We start from the raw sequence: 6,022 nt of genomic DNA, 5'->3' as shown, positions 1-6,022 counted from the left end.
TCCCGACTGAACAGATAAGAAGTCTGACTCTGTTCTCAGGCCATGGAGGAGCCAGGAGGCCTAGAGGTTCCCCCTGGTCCCTTCCCTTCCTTACACTGCTGAACTCTTAAGGTCCAGCAGCAGCAGGGAAGTGGCCGCGGGGCTGGACTCCCGCCCTGCACAGGAATGTGGGGCGCCTCGGCAATGGTGGCCAGGGGACGGGCGCTGACACTGAGGCTTTTCCGCTCCAGCTGCGCTGGCCGGCGACACAGCAAATTCCGTGACCACACCTGGTCGTGCAGCTGTTCAGACTGGACCCTGAGCACGATTGCCCAGTCCTGGGGCCGCAGGCTCCCCGAGGGCATGGCCTTGGCCTCTAGTGGCCTCCCTCTCTTCTCAGTCAGGAGGCCTCACGCTGGGACTGTGGGCCAGGGCACAGGAGCATGGGGTGCCCCCCTGGGCTAAAGCCTGCCTGGCCAGCCCCAGCCTCCAGTTTCCCCCACTTTTTTTGGGTGGGACAAGTCCTCTCCGACACCCAGGCGGTGAAGGGCTTCTCGGCTCAGCCCCTGTTTAGAATCTTTAGTGGGAGGGAGAGGACCAGGAGGGAACTTCAAGGGCATCCTTTTGGTTTCAGGGTTCTGGGGGTCTGTGGGAAATCAGCTCCTAGAAGGTTGGACTGGGATGAACCCCTTCCCTAAAGGGCTAAGTCCTGGTCTGCTCTCCTTCCCAGTCCCCAACCCCCACACGCCAGTCCCCAACCCCCACACCCCAGTCCCCAACCCCCTGGCAGGACTGGACAGAGGGCGAAGCACAAAGGCTGATCTCAGGTCCTCCCCCGCCCTGCAGCTGCTGTGGCATCCAAGGCCTCCCCCTCAGCAAGAAAAAGCCTCTGCTTACCTCTGATCCCATCTCTCAACCTCCTTCTTACACTCTCTTATCCCCAGAGTCTTCCCTATCCTGCCTTTTCTTCACTTCCCATGGACCAAATTCCCGCCTGCCTCAGAGCCTTTGCTCATACTGTCCTCCCGCCTTGCACTGCTGTCTCCCGTCTTGCACTGCTGTCCCCCAGCTTGCACTACTGTCCACTGCCTTGTGCTGTTGTCCCCCACACCCACCCCTTGGTCCCAGCTTCACCCTCCGCTCACGTTCCTGCTTCTGCTCCATTATCATGTCTGTCATTACCGCTTGTGGCGGGTCTTACACGTTCTTGGGCCATGACTCTTCTGCATGAGGGTTAGAAGCAGCTTGCCAACTTCCTCCAGAAAACTTGGAATTTTGGTTAAGACTGTATTGAATCTAAAGATTAATCTGGTGAGAACTGGCAACGCACCCAAGTTCATTAAAAATGATGTGATGCGAGTCACTGAAGATAGAGACACAAATCACACAACTCCTTCCTCAAAGCGGATTTGCTCATTGTCTTCCTTTTTATTTGATTTCATTTCATGAGAGAAGACCTCATTGGGCCCATTTTGCAGATGAGGAGACTGAGGATCAGAGGAATTACATGACCTCAGAGGAATTACAGGTCCTACTAGTGAGGAAGTGGTATTGTCTGTATGACACACGAATTTACTCATTGAGTCAGTTTGGTCTGTGGGTTTGGCTTATGTGTGTCTCAGTTTGTGTGTTTGCGTGGAGGGTGTGTTTCCTCTCACCCAAAGTGGAAAAACATCTATATTTGAAGATGGATGTGCTGTGAGGTTGAGTGAAATGCAGACATGTCTGCTCTGTTGGATGGTGACGTCTGTCTGTGTTGGTGTTGGGGTCTTTGGTTACATGTGTAGAGTGTTGGGGTTTGGGTGGGTGGATGCGGGGTTATTCCTGTGTACAGCAGAGGAAGTATGTGTTATTAGGGAGACAAGAATGTTATATTTCTGCTGGTGTGTGTTTTTTCTTATATAGGATTTTCATTGTATACTTGTTGAAAGAACTCTTTTAAACAAAGGTTTTTTAAAAGCATATATAACTCTAAATTTTTTTATTAAGGTGTAACTTGGGTTTAAGTGCTGACATCTCAAGTATGCAACTAGATGAATTCTGAAACACATTCACCCTGTGTCTTGAATCAAAATATAAGGCAGATACAGCCCCTCAGCAGAAGCTCTCATCCGTACCCCACATGCTAGCCACTTCTAGCTTCTGTTACCTTAAATTCATTTTACCTGTTCATGAGCAGATTGGCAATGCACTCACAGTGTTTGTGTTGGGGGAGGTTAACAGCTAACATTGAACAAATTTTCCTTTGTGTGCTAACATATATCTCATTGAATTCCTCATAATAGCCAAATAAGGTAGCACCTCTTCATTGTTCCCATTTTACAGAGAAGGAGACTGAGGCTCAGAGAGCGCTCGAGCCTGGTCACCTGACACCATGGCTCTGCACCTCACTCACTACTAGACCATCCTGCCTCCTTCTGGGTAACATGCTAACGAGGAGACTCTGCCTTGGGAAATCAGAAGGAGCAAAAGACCCGGGAGACCAAAGGTGCTGGGGAGTGTGCTTAATTAATTTATTTATTTTAAAGATTTTATTTATTTATTTGACAAAGAGAGACAGCGAGAGAGGAACACAAGCAGGGAGAAGTAGGAGAGGGAGAACCAGGCTTCCTGACACAAAATATGCCTGATGTGGGGCTTGATCCCAGGATCCTGAGCTGAAGGCAGATACTTAACGACTGAGCCACCTCGATGCCCCAAGTGTGCTTTATTTTCCAAGGAGTCACTTTCTCAGCGTCTGTCATGAGGACTCTGCAATTCTTGCTGGGCCAGGAATTACCACCAGCTGTCCAGCCACCGCTGAGCTGCGGAGACACACCACGCCACAGGGGTCGAGTCCCGGGTCCCAGACTTATTTACTGTGTGACTGGGGGCAAGTCGCCTCCCCCTTTGAACCTCACATCTTCAATTGTTTAAAGGAGATTAAAATCCTCATGCATGGTTAATGAAGTAGGTAACAGATAGGAGATGCCACTGTGTATGTGTAGATGACTACGGCTATTATTTTTTTAGAAAACCTTTTTATTGTAAAATAGAACAAGTACAGAAAGTCCCACAAAACAGTGGGGACCCTATAAGGCAAACCTCTTGTAACGACCAGTCAGATCAAGAAATAGGAGCCCCTTGGGGTGCCTGGGTGGCTCTGTCAGTTAAGCATCCGAATCTTGCTGTTGGCTCAAGTCATGATCTCAAGGTTGTAAGACTGGGCTCCATGATGGGGGTCTCTGCATCAGGGGGCTTCAGGTCAGACATGTGTCTTGCTTAAGATTCTCTTTAGGTCCCTCCCCTCCATTCTCCCTCTCTAAAAATAGAAAATTAAAAAAAAATAGGAACCCCTCAAATGTCCCACCCTGGTCACAGCCTGACTTACAGTATTTCTTTGTGTTTCCTTACAGTTTTACTGCCCAAGGACATATCCCTAGACCCTATAGTTTAGTCTTCTCTGTATACAAAAAGACAATGTGTATCTTTTAAGTTTTAAGTTTCTACTGATTCCCTCTTCATCCCTTGCATTTTCTTGGCTTATCTTTTGGAAGAATCTGGAGCATTTATTTTTCACGTGTGCTCCCCTCCCTTCAGCTCCCTCCTCCCCTCCTTGGATGTGGAATGACACAGATCTGGGCTCCCCAGTCTGCCAGTTGCTATGTGACCTTAGATAAGTCACTTAACCTCTCTGAACTTCTTTCCTTAACTGGCAGATCACCCAAAAGCTTCCAGCTTTCTCAGTCTCCTCCCTCAAACACCAGGCTTTTGCTCTGTAGTTTCTACTCTAAAGCGACTTTACAGGGTAAGGATCAGAGAGATGTGGTTCTGGAACCCAGCCTCCAGAACTAGCCCTGTGAACGAGCCCTGTGAACTTGGGCAAATTACTTAACCTCTCTGAGTTTCCTCTTCTTCATCAATAGCATGGGGATTCTGGTACCTAACCCATGAAATTGGAGCAAGACTTACATAAGATCATGCCCGTAAAGCATTTAACACCTGGCTCCTTGTACGTGCCAAACAATCATTGACTGTTACTGCTATTGTTGTTAGCTATTGTTAAGGCTACCATACATGGACTGCTTACTCTGTACCAGGCTCTGTGTCCAGTGTCCAAAGATGTACTAACTCATTTAATCCTCCCAACAGTGCCATGAGGCAGCCCCATTTTATAAATGAGGAAACTGAGGCACAGAAAAGTTAAAGACCTTGCCCACCGCCACACAGATAGTCAGCTGTGAACCTTAGGCTGTCTAGATCCAAAGCTGAGCGATCCTGCCTCAATGCTTCTACTCCCTAGAAGAATTTCCCTTTTGCTTGTCCAAGCCCAGAGAAAATTCCAGCAGGGGTGAGGATGGAGCAACAGCTGAATCCAGCGTGATAAAATCCAGAGGTGAGATGGTGTCCCTACCCTAAAGTGAGGTTCCAGCTCAGGGTGTGAATCTGAACCATCTCTGGTTATTTCCTGCCCCACCCCCCTGACCCTTCCGATCTGCTGGTAACCTGCTCAAGTGAACCTGGGAACGGGTTTAGACAAGCAGGACGGCAGAGGAGCTCCCACCGGTGGAGCGGCCTGTGGTGTTGCTACATACCTACCCCGGGGCCATCGTCTGGGTCTCTGTGGATGTGTGAACCTGTGCACTAGGAGATGGGGATTTTGTGTGTAGAGCTGTCTATCTGTCTGTCTGTCTGGGCAGAGGCAGCATGACCAGCCTGCCTGGGTGCACATCCCACCGGTGCCACCCCACTGGCTATGTGACCCCAGAAAATGACTCGTCTGTTTGCCCCTTAGTTCCCTCATGTATGTGAAAATGGATAGGATGACAATCATAGTCCCAACCTGATAGAGGTTTCCTGAAGATTCAGTGAGCTCTTCCAGGTAAGGGCTTAAAATAGCACTGATAGGAGCAAATCCGTCCGGCTTCTATGTTTTCAGAGGATTAAATGTGTAAAGGGTGAGTTCCTGTATATGCCTGTGAGGGCACCCGAGGGTGCATGGTAGAAGGGATCTCCGGGGCTGGCAGAAGGAGCTGTTTCTGTGCTTTGTAGGAGGAAGATGTGCTAGTGTGAGGGCGTGCGTGTACGGGTGCGTGGTGTGTGCACACGCGAGGCACATGCATTCTGTAAGCGCGTGAGGTTGTTCACTGTGGACCCCAGTGGCCACACCAACAAGCTCCCAGTCCCAGAACAAGTCCCCGAGGCTCCCTGTGCCTCAGTATCCCCAGCTGTGCAGTGGGTGGGGTTACTACCTCAAAGGCGGCCGTGAACACCACTGAACCGCTTCCACGGATGGGAAGTCTGCGCCTGTATAAGTGGGGGAAGCTCCGCTGAGCTTGCTGACAGAGTGGGGCATAATTGTGGGCACTTCTGGGTTTGTAAGAGCCCAGACTGTTCATGTGTGCCTCCCCTTGGGCTGCAGAGTTCCCTCTGGGTGCCGCAGGTCCCAGCCTGCCATAGGCACAGAAGCCCTGAGGCCAGTTTCTCTCCTGGGACATCTGAGGCCCAGAGAGGGATAGGGCCTTACCTCTGGACACCCAGCACCCTGGAGCCAAGCATCCTTGTCCTTCTGGCATGGTGGTAAAGGCCTGTCCAGGTCAGGGCCGGCACCCCACCCCTCACTGCCTCTGCCTGCCCCCCCTCCCCCGGCGTCCAGCAGGATGGTGTGTGCTTTGGCAGCCGGCACTGTCTGTGCCGGGAGGCTGAGGTTGGGTGGCTGCCCAGGGCGGGAATTCCATGTGTCTGGGGAGAACCCCAGCCTGCAGCCCTTCACGGCCCCCTGGCTCATCGGCATCCGAGGCTGGGTGCTGCCTGGGGATTCTCAGGGGTCACTGGAAGAGGAAACTGAAGGCTTACCAATGCTTCCACTTCCGGATTTTTATATAACATCGTTCTAAGTCTACCATTTCTGTTACAGAATTATCGCTTGTTGCTTGTGAAGAATGCAAGTCATCAGACAAGAGATACAGTCTTTCTTAACCTAGAAATAAGCAGCTCAGAGACCGAAGGGGTATTAACAACACACAATGCACAAACACACGTACAGACACCTGCAAGCTCATGC

This window comes from Mustela lutreola, chromosome 9 (assembly GCF_030435805.1).
Source record: "Mustela lutreola isolate mMusLut2 chromosome 9, mMusLut2.pri, whole genome shotgun sequence".
In the NCBI taxonomy this organism is placed as follows: Eukaryota; Metazoa; Chordata; class Mammalia; order Carnivora; family Mustelidae; genus Mustela; species Mustela lutreola.
Note: the sequence above shows the minus strand (reverse complement) of the source record.